Consider the following 11,528-nt stretch of genomic DNA (forward strand, 5'->3'; position numbering starts at 1 on the left):
CAGGTTGCAGTAGTTTCTAAGGAAACCACCACATTTAAACTTGAGCTCAAATTAAATAAAATGGGATTTAATGGAGGCTCTTTCCTCATCTTTGAAAAATACAAGATGATGGAGAAATTTATCAAAGAAAAGTAGTCTGTATCATGTTTTTGTGAAGTGATTCATTTAAGTGGTAATACACTTTTTTAAAATTTGAACTATTGGAATTTAGGGGTCTGATAGAATTCTGGAACTTTCCTAAAGGACAAATGAGAGATATACTTTTAATTAGTTGATTCTTTTTTTCGTGCTGTGGGAGTGACTTACTTATAACTGTAGGGGAGAAAACTATCAAGTGGCCAGTTGCCAGAAGGGCCAGTTACCAGAAGGACTTTGAAGACTGGGAGGGAGCAGTCTCCAAGTCAATTTCTTCTGAAACCTGGCAGCTGCCCTGGGAGGACTCAAGAATTCAGAATGTTCCAAAGGAATTTTCTCTTCAAGGCTGGAGACCAATTTCATCTCCAGCATTAGCGGCCAGTTTGATAAACAGTTTGAGATCAACTAAGAATAAAGGATAAAGTTAATGGTTAATCTTCCTGACAGAGTTGCCTAGAAAATGGAAGCTGAGCTATCTCAAATCTGGGAACCATACCACTGAAACATGCTTGTATGCCTACATCTTCTGGCTCTAAGCACTTCTGCCCTTCTATTGAGAAGGCAAGAGTGTTGAAAGATTCTACGAAAGAGGACTGTGACTTGGTGATAGTCATTTGGAGGAGGCTATGGAGTATGGGCTTTAGGACAATCTGTTACAGCTCAGGTCTGCTGGAGAGAGGTCTCGACAGTGCAGGAGCGTTCAGTAGGCAAGCTTCTATAGGATAAGAAATGGACTTTCATTATATGGTCTCATTCATTTGGGGAATATAAATAATAGTGAAAGGGAATAGAGGGGAGGGGAGAAGAAATGGGTAGGACATATCAGAAAGGGAGACAGAACATGGAAGACTCCTAACTCTGGGAAACGAACTAGGGGTGGTAGAAGGGGAGGAGGGCGGGGGGTGGGGGTGAATGGGTGACGGGCACTGAGGGGGGCACTTGACGGGATGAGCACTGGGTGTTATTCTGTATGTTGGCAAATTGAACACCAATAAAAAATAAATTTATTATTAAAAAAATGGATTTTAAGCGTTGGGTTTCTTGAAGAATCATTCAGCAGGCTAGCCACTGTGCCAGCCTCTGTAACTTCTAAACAGAAAAAGTAGATTTAGCAGACTCCTGCCCGGTGGCTGTGTGGCTGAGGTCGGCTATGGAGGCTGGCTCAAGGGGATCTATTGACTCAGGTTTGTTCTAATGATGTGAAAAGGTCAGCAGATTGGGAGAATGTCATGACAACAGCTTATGAAGCTGACATAATACTTTTAAGAACTAGTCAGGAAAAAAGTTTCAGCTTTTCTCACTGAGCCTCTTCCATCTTTCAGGACTAGCCTCCACTGCCTGTTCTCTGGACAACCTTGTGTCCTCAAAAGCTGTCTGGAGCAAGCCCCACTTCCCAGGATCACGTGAGTAGACTTGACTTTCTTGAGATTGAAGGTGTCCAGGATGAAGGAACCATCAGGCCATCTGTTCATTGCCTGTCTATTCTTGCAGGTACCAGAGCAGCAGGACTCATTAGACGCGCTTTTAGTAGCAGCATTTCCAGGGAGGAACAAACAGGTTAATTAAAAGCAAATCTTATAAAAGGTAATTGTTTCTTTGATTGTAATCACTAATTTTGTGGGGAGAGTTAAAGGAGGGGAGAGGCCTTAATTTAGGTAGCAGCTTGACTTTAAGCCACTTGATTCTGCTCCTCAAAACAATGAATTTGGAAGTACAAATGAGATTAAGTTCCCCAAAGGGGGAGTTCATCCTCAAAGAACAACAGACTATGAATGTCTCTCAGTGAGTCACAATGTGCGAGGCTGGAGCAAATGTTCTAGGGAAACTTATACTTAATTCTACTCACGAATTCTACTAATCACATCATCCGCATTTTTTCAGTGGGCTGCAGGCTCTCTGGGGGAAAAAGTGGATCAGTCTTGATGTTTGCTTTTTTATAGTATTCACAAATCCTTGACACTCAAATATTTGTTGAGGGGAGAAGTAAAGAAGGGAGGAGGCAAGCTAGTGTGGGTCAGTTAAGGCCAAGGATATAAGCACTTGCTAGTTCTATGCAAAATTGAGACATAAGTGGTGTTTAGTTTCCATCTCCTTTATGAAGCTGTCTATACTGCTTCAGGGAAAGGAGTGAATAGTCCTCTCTGGTCCCATTGAATGTGTCATTACAGGCCCACTCTCCCATCTTACTTTCTCAGCTCACTTTCCTACTCTTACTCATGAATTCAGACATAGCAAATGTGGATAAACAGAGAGTGACATGAAGTAATAATCTAGCTCACCAAACAATGTTCTCAATCTCTAGGTAATGTCTGCTCTAGGAAGGTCATTCTTCCCACTGCCCAAGTTCTCCTCATGATTCAGGGGCATCCTCCTAACCTTCTAAGACATCTGGACTCCTTGATGTCTAGATATAAAAAGCAAAGCATGGGGGCACCTGGAAGGCTCAGTCAGTTAAGCATCTGCCCTCCACTCCGGTCATGATCCCAGGGCCCTGGAATAGAGCCCTGCGTTGGGGGTGCGGGGCTCTGCTCAACAGGGAGTCTGCTTTTCCCCTCCCTCTGCTTGGCATGCCACCTACTTATTCTCTCTCTTTCCTTCTCTGTCAAATAATAAATAAAAATGTTTTAAAAAAAAACCCAAAGCATGGCAGAGATGAAGTGTCACCTCTTCTACCATCTCAGGACTCATTTATTGGGAGGCTTCCATTTTTTCCCCTAAGAGGATTCAAACATTCTCTTAAGCAACCCACACTGAAAAATATCATTCTGGAAGGGGAATTTGTCTACCAACAAAGGATAAGATAGCAGAAGAATTTCATTTATACAAGAGAAACACACGTGATGTGCATTCCCTACGATGATTTTTCCCCAAAGGAGGCAAAAATTGATTCTCAGGATGGGGAATGAAAAAACTTTTAGGTATTACCTTTAAAGGGTCATAGTGTGTAACGAGATACACAGATGCTAAAATGTCTTGGAGAAGGGTGATTAGGAAAAACCTAAAAAGGCTCCTTGTAGGGGAAGGGTGATGAAAAACAGAAGCGCTATTGACATTAAGGGAGGTCATTTTAGTTAACCACGTTTCAAGACCCAGTTCACATTCAGATTTCTCTAGGAAGCTTTCCATTCTTCTGCAGTCTGTGGTGATCTCTTCTGAATTTTACTGAAGTCCCCTGAAGGAGATCAGAGGAGTGCATTCAAATGAGGGCCCATGGTGTAGACCATGGGTCCACCAGGATGCCCATGGCCTATTGCACTGTTGTGCTCCCCAGGTGCTCTAGGACAAGTGCAGAGGTAGGAGTTAGTGGGGCCTCCAGAGAATATCAACCCAACCAGTAGGAGCGAGATCATTAAGTGAGAGCTGGAAGTTGTGATTAGGGGGCAGACAGAAGCTTGTGAGAAGCAAGGATGGCCTTCACCATGAAGCAGCTTTGGGTGTTTTCATTTCTTTCATGTTGGTCTGTTGGTTGACTTCAATAAAGAGCATTGGATCATTCATTCATTTGATTAGGAGTAAAAAACAGAAAACAAAGTCTGATGCCTAATATCATCTTTACGAAATTATATTCTTCTAGGATGACTTGCCTGATGGGCTAGTCATCAGATTCCCACTATTGCCAGATTTCCATAGCACCAGCAATTTGATAAAGTTAGTTACTCAGTTCTCTGACCCCAGTAAGTAGGAATCAGTGCTAACCAAGGATGTAAAAAAGGTGAGTCTAATATGCAGAACCAGAACTGAAAAGCTTATTTATCTTTATTAGATTCTTGTATCTGAGAAACTGACCCATCATGGACAAAATTTCAAGACCAAGGAGAAAGAATGCCATCTGGAATTAAAGGAAGCATGGCCCAGGCTCCAGCCGTGAGTGAGTGCAGCAGGAATGTCAGCTGAAGCTGCTTCTGCTGACAGCCATAATCATGCCTGATCCACCAGTCAGTTCTCAGAATTTGAAAGGAAAATGACACTATTTTGGGATTATGAGAAGGCCAATGGAAATCTGATGGTACCACAGGTAGTAGCTCTTCTTTACTGATCCATCCCAGGGCATTCTGCTAGAAGCAGTTGCTGGGATATAGTTCATTTCACATATCTGATTCTAATGGAATGCAAACAAACTTGTTATAATTACTTTCCCCTTTTAAGTGGTTAATACAATATCTGTGTATGGTTAAAAAATCATTTAAAAATACAGCATTTTAATAATGGGAGGATGGGCAAAATGAGTGAAGGAGAGTGAGAGATCCAGGCTTCTAGTTATGGAATGAATGAGTCACAGTACAATTGAGGAAGTATAGTCAGTGCTATTGTCATAGTGTTGTATGGTCACAGGTGGTAGCTACACTTGCAGGAAATAGAGCGTAACACAAGAAAATAAAAAAATTAAAATATATTATTTAATTTCTAAGACATGAAGCATTCTTTTTTTTTTAAATTATTTATTTATTTATTTATTTATGATAGTCACACACAGAGAGAGAGAGAGAGAGAGGCAGAGACATAGGCAGAGGGAGGGTGCATAGGCAGGCTCCATGCACTGGGAGCCTGATGTGGGATTTGATCCCGGGTCTCCAGAATCGCACCCTGGGCCAAAGGCAGGGGCTAAACCACTGCGCCACCCAGGGATCCCGACATGAAGCATTCTTAAGAACAAAAAATGGATTTGACTTACAAATGTTCTTAAATATTTATGAAACTAAACTAATAAAAATCACTAGTGAGGATGAGAGGCTGTAAGCCTAAATCAATGTGTGTGCGCGTGTGTGTGCATGCACACACACGCGCACACACACACACACAGAGAAGATATAACATCATTCAGTACAATAGCAAACAAATTATTCCCTTAAAGAAAATTTCTAAAGTTCACCAAGAGCAATGGAATCTTCTGGTTTTGAAATAAATCAAGTTTCTTAGCACAATGCTAATTTGCATAAATGTGTCCCCCCGCCCCCGTCCCAGGCCAACTCCAAGAAGGAAACTTAGATTTGTGAATGGGCTAAACAAATCTATTGCATATTTCCTATTTGCTATGTATGTCCTTTCTTAAATATTTGATTTCTAAATAATCTATTTTATACAGTCTCACAGTAGGAATGATGAGACCATAGTTGAAGGCCGCAGGTCATTGCCTGGTCGGCTCACAGTGACTGAAGCCGTCCTCTGTGCTGTTGCAGCCCTTGGTTCTTGGCACATCAGCTCAAAAACAAGGCATGATGCATAATGTATGTATATTAATAAAGACTGTATGCAGAAACTTCAAGACCAACATTAATAAATGTGACACACTGGAACCTACTTCTCAGTGGAATCCTACAAAGACCTATTCCAGAACTGACCAAATCATCCTGAGATCCTGTTGTTCCCCTTCAGATATGATGGCCAGGTGCTATTGTGATTCCTGCCAAAGCAGCCAGCCAACAACATCCACAGCCTGGAGGAGAGAAGGTTGTGATAAGGGGATGCCCATCCCAGGAGAGAAGGCCATGCTTGGCCCTGGTGTAGGATAAGCCATCAGGGTCTGGGAAATGGGAGGCTGAGCTCTAGGGAGCTCACCTAGAATTAGCTCTCTGATCTTGGGCAAACCATTTAATTTCTTTGGATCTCATTTTCTTGGAGCAAACTGAGACATTTTGATTAGATCATCTCTAAAACTGAACCTTAGCTATTCCTGTAATTCCTCTTATTTGTTCCAAGAAACCAAAACACCAGCAGCCAGTTGCCCATTTGGGGGGCTGTAGGTGCCCCTTGACATAGCTGCCAGGTGCATAGCCATCTTTGTTTTTCAGATCATCCTGGGGGCCCAGTGCTTCTTCCTTCTAATTGTTCCTTCAAGATAAAAGGTGAGACCTCTAGCCAATGGCATGACCCGGTGCTTTCCAGATTCTTTCTGATGCCATGTGTATTTATAGGAATGTGTATAATTATTTCATCATATGATATATTTAAAACTATGCCAGGATCAAGATATATTTTACCTGAGCAAGAGTTAGTCTTTTAGAGAATTATTTTTTTTTGTGATATTCCTATGCTGCATTTAATAATCTCTGCATCCCTTGACAGTGCTTCTGGATTAGTAAACCACTCCATTTTTATGTATGTTGGGTTAGAAATTTGGAAACTGCTACTTATTTAGTTGGTCTCCAAAAGAAGTCCATTGTGAAAGGAGAAACAAGGAACAAAAGTCTCCTGTACTATAATTGAATTTTCTCTAAGTTTTCTAACACCATTATGGGATTGAACACTATAAAAACTTCTAAATTTTAGCTATGCTGCAGTTAAACCAATAGACTAAGACCTAGTTTGAATTATAGCTGTGAAATTGCATTATTCTAGAAATAATTCTAATACAAATGCCATAAAATATGATGATTTTTTTTAGGGAGGATTTAGGCTTTTCCCCCCCTCAATTTTGCCTCAGATGGTCTTATGACATCTTATAGCAGTTCAAAGCTGATTTACAACTGATAAGATGCATTAGTCAAACGCTTATTCAACTGCCAAATCTGGTATTGATTCAAAGTGTTTTACATTTCCTATCTGTTTTGTCAATAGTTTTAGGTTCCTGGCATGGGCTTCTGGGCTGTGCTCCTGCTTTATTACTGTTTATCACCTCAATTGATCGATCAAGTATTAGTTCCAGTTGATTGTTACTCATTAAGTCTTCCTGTAAAATTGTTCAGAGAAAGCTAACTCCTATCTGTTTCAGATGCTCTGTTTGAATCCTGTGAAACCCAGAAATGAAGCTTAATTATTTTAACTTAGAAAAGTGAATCTCAAACATGTGACCTGAAGCCATCCAAAAAGCAAAGAACACCTGCTAACTTGGAAAGGGACAAAATGTAAGATAAGTCAGACATTGGATTGCATAATATAGAGACTCTACAAAATTTCTTGATCTTATAATAGCACTCTGCTAAATGTAGTATGCAAATGTTGTTGGGTGTTTTACAGAGCTGAGACCCTGCCCTATGGGTTTTACAGTAAAAACCCATCTCCTAATAACTTACTGTAGCTGAAATTCAGTGCAAGGCTAAGGGAAACATAATTCTTGAGAAGTGATCCAATCCATCCATCTGGAGATGATCATCTCTACATGAAAGATATTGAATCATTTTCTTGCCAATTAGGTAGAGGTATGTTCTTTTGAATATAAAATTCTGTAGGGTACAGGTTTAATGCACTTGTGTTGCTGATATATTTATGTAGGTCGATGTAAGAACCTTCTCCCCTAGTTTGGGTTTCCAGAGAGATCCTCTCAAAGGGTGTGTGTGTTGAGGAAGTAGTCTGGATCCTCTTTCCCAGCTGATGGGCTCCTAGGGAGGAGGCATCACCTAGGATGGGAACTGGATAGCTATTGTCTATGTCTGCCATTTGAGTTGGGGAGGGCAGAGTTCAAGGGCTCTGCTTGTATCTGGAAAGTTCTCTGGCTCTGGTGTAGTGGCTGGTACCAGCTCTCCTGCCTCCTGTTTCCTACTGCTCAGAGTTTGCCTAGGAGGAGTTGCCTTCTCTCTCGTTCTCATACTGTCTCTTTGCAATGATGAGCATCTGGGGTAGGCCTGTGGTCCTGCACCTCCTTGAATAAGTCTCAGGGTCTAGCATGGGAGAGAGAAGCCTCACTGGAGCTTTAGCTCAAATTGTTCTTCAATCCTGTTTTATGTGAGGAGCTGATTCCTTGATCCCCATTGTGGCCATTTCCCCCTCTGCTTTTAATCTATAGGTAAGAAGGAGCAAGCATTAGGACCCTCACTCAATCCCAGGCTCCAAAGTATCACTTTATTGTCTGGAGATCCTAGGAAGGCCAGCATCTGTGCTTGGCTATTCTGAGTAACCCCCTCTCTGGGTGATATGCTGAGCAAGTACTTTTGAGAGAACCTGAATGAGTTCCAATACTCAGGGGGATTCCAAGCAGGGTTGTGGAATCAGAGATGGCTCAGAGATGAGGGTAGCAGCATCATACAGATGTACAACAATTGTCCAGTGATAAACACTCATATGCTTCTGGATCATGTCAATGTTTGGCCTTCCTTTGGTTCTCAAAACCGACCCAGGCCAGGTTCCTGGTGACCCCCAATCTTTCATCTGATGCTTCCCTCTCTCCCTTTCCACTTCCCTTTCTCCTCTTTGAAATGAGGGCTTGGCCATTTGCAGTAAGAACAGTGGGTTAAGACATATCTTGATAATTTTTTAAAAACCACATGAATTTGAAACTGCTTATCTATTGATCACAGTGAGCACTTAAAGGGGGTATATACATAAATGCATGTATATAGGTATGTATGTGCATATCTACTACACATGACAGATGAAATATGCAAATGTATGCATGTGAAATATATATATATATATATACATATGTGTGTATAATCCTTTTTTAAGCAAAAAGGATTTTTTTTAAGCAAAAACTTGAAGATACCCATTCTTTGCTATTTATGGCACCTGTCAAATTTTAAACACATCTGAAATTTTAATAGAATATGTACCATCTCTTTGGAAAGTTCATGATACTTATTTGTTCATTCATCCTTTCAATCATTCATTCATTTATTTTCTGGTGGAACAAAGCAGATTTACTGAGTAGTTTGAAGCCAACAATTGAGGCAACAATCTGCAGGATTTCAAAGAAATCCAATCTTTTGGAATGTCTGGATTTGCACAATGAAATCACGAGTCTTTCCCTAGGTGATACACCTAAGCATGTTATACAGTATTTTCCATGGAAAACTCCCTTAGTACCTGTAGTCAGATAACTTTGGGAAATATTGTGTTAAAGTTAAATAGGTTTCTTTGCAGTAGGACTGTCAGAGCCTTTAATAAAGTAGAATATATATGAATTTCTAACGTGGGATAACAGTGGTAGAATGGAAATCATCATTCCCAAAAAATATTTTGACCGTAGAACCCTTTCTTCAAGTGCATCTCATTGGGTTCATGTTTCATAGGATGAACTTTGGGAAATGCATACCTAAATGCATCTGAAAAATCCCTATCTTCCCCTTAATTAAATATTACCTTACCCATGTTTTAGCCATCTTTTGTTTTTCTTATGGCATATTTTGCTGTTTAGATGCGTGTTTATCTTCTCTCCCTTGCTTGATCCCCTTCCTTTATGTCCCATCTGAACTGTACACTCAGTGGGGACAGGGTTGTGGCTCACTTCTCTGGGTGTCTTCCTCCCTTGCACCCTCCCGCAGCATAATGTTTTTCTTGAAAGAGCCATTGAATATACATTTGTTGAATTGACATACGCCTTTCCATTTGATTTCTCTTAGTTTATTTTTTGCTGAAACCCCTGTCTCCCAAAACTTCCCAAAATAACTTTCTTAAATAAGAAAGAGTTTTTGTACTTGTTATGAGATTTCAAGGAGAGTTGCCACAAATAAATTATTCATGTCAGAGAGGGAAATGTAGCACTTATCTTATTAATAGCGAGATGGTGAGAAACTAGCCTCCAGATACCATGAGCCATGGTTCATGTGCCAGGAACTTCTGCCATGGGGACCATCTTTCCTTATGTGACCAGGTCAGATCCTGATGATAAGCCAACACCTTCTTGATTCTCCACAGACTTCAGGCCCCTGGACAACAGTGACAGAGAAGGCCATTGGGTGGCCAGTGACTCGAATGTCCAGACACAGAGCACATATCCTATTCACCAACACCATCACTGGGAACTCTTGCCTCCTTAGAACTTGGTTTAAGAAATATCAGTGAGAGAGACAGAACATGAGAGACTCCTAACTCTGGGAAATGAACAGGGGGTGGTGGAAGAGGAGGTGGGTGAAGAGTTGGGGTGACTGGGTGACAGGCACTGAGGGGGGCACTTGATGGGATGAGCACTGGGTGTTATGCTATATGTTGGCATATCGAACTCAAATAAAAAATATATACAAAAAAATAATAAAAAATGCCTTTTGAGATAATTTATGTCCAATTGATGCTTGTCCTCTTGTATCTTAACATTCCTAGAGCACCAATAAAACAAGATAAAAACAAAAATAAAAACAAAATATGAAAAAAGTAAAATCTTTGTATACATTCAAGCTTAGCTGACAACCCAAGCTTCAAAAGGTGTCATCTTTAAAAATACAAGATTTGCCTATGCAATAGTGTGACATTATATAATAAAAAAAGTATATACTTGGTCTTTGCCCCTAGTTCTTGGCACAGACCTCCTAAGAGCCCTGTAGAACTAAAAGGAGCATCTTTTGTTATTCATCATAAAGCCCTTTTAACCATATTTGGTTTTATGCTAATCAGGTGACTGTGGAGGATGGGGCTGGTTGCCAGAGAAGTCAGCCCTGTGATTAGAGGGGTGAGATTTTCAGCCTCAACCCTGACTCCCAGGGAACAAAGAGGGACTGGAGAGTAAACTAACTACCAATGTCTAATAATTTCATCAACCATACCTACATAATGGAACCTCCATAAAACCACTGAACAACAGGGTTCAGAAAGCTTCTGGGTTAGTGAACACATCGAAGTGCACGGAGGGTGGTCTGCCCAGCGAGGGTGTGGACATCTCTCTCCCTGCCTCCCCCTTATCCGTCACCCTGTGCATCTCTACCATTTGGCTGTTCCTGAGTTGTATCCTTTATAATAAACTCCCAAATAGTGAATAAAACACTCCTTAGTTCTGTCATCTGTTCCTAGCAAATTATTGAATTTGAGGGGGTCATGGGAACACTTCACTTATAGCCGATCAGTTGGTGATAAATACCAGAGGCCAAGACTTTCAGTTGATGTCTAAAGTGGAGGTGGTCTTGTGGGACTCAGCCCTTGATCTGTGGGGTCTGTGCTAATGTCAGATAGCTAGTCTCAGCTTTTCTTGGTACGTAAAACCTACACATTTGGTGTCAGAAGTGTTGTGGGTAGCAGAAACAGGAGTTTTGTTTTAGCCTAGGTACACGTTATGTTTTTAACTCAGGATCTGTGTGAAGCTATTTTGAGCTATAAGTGACAGAAACACAGCTCAAATTAACTTTTGTTTCCTATATCTATGGGTACCTAGGTTTGAGGGGCACATGCAGTCACATTAGGATGCTGCCTCTCCACTTTGAATTTCTTCCTCCTCAGGTAGGTTCTCTATGTGTTGTCAGAGATGGCTGCCAGCACACCTGGGCTCACGTCTTCCCAGTGAGGAAGCTAGCAATGCAAGGAGAGTCTCTTTTCTGATGATTCCCACAAAGTCCCTGTGGGGGGAGGTGGACTGACTTCTCTGACCTAAGTGTGGGTCTGTTCTTGAAGTAATTAATCACTGTGGTCAGGGGCTTGTGTTTCTTAGATGGACCAAGCTTGAGTCATGAGTCTTAAATACATTGATTGGAAAGAGTTTCCCCACAAGGAATCCTGTTACTGGAAGAAACTGGGAGGAAGGGGAAGTGGGGGGGAAA

The 11,528-nt window shown here is 41.1% G+C and overlaps 1 protein-coding gene across 2 annotated transcripts in view; it reads left to right on the top strand.

The window, feature by feature from the left end:
* Nucleotides 1-5,116, top strand: part of ATPSCKMT (ATP synthase c subunit lysine N-methyltransferase) — a 193,798-nt gene extending 188,682 nt beyond the window's left edge. For both annotated transcript variants that reach the window (XR_013369173.1, XR_013369174.1), the window contains 2 exons: nt 1,627-1,719; nt 3,899-5,116. The gene's annotated coding sequence lies outside the window, so the exon portion shown is untranslated. The remainder of the gene's footprint in view (nt 1-1,626; nt 1,720-3,898) is intronic.
* The last annotated feature ends 6,412 nt before the right edge of the window (nt 5,117-11,528 follow it).

Source organism: Canis aureus, chromosome 31, assembly GCF_053574225.1.
Source record: "Canis aureus isolate CA01 chromosome 31, VMU_Caureus_v.1.0, whole genome shotgun sequence".
In the NCBI taxonomy this organism is placed as follows: domain Eukaryota; kingdom Metazoa; phylum Chordata; class Mammalia; order Carnivora; family Canidae; genus Canis; species Canis aureus.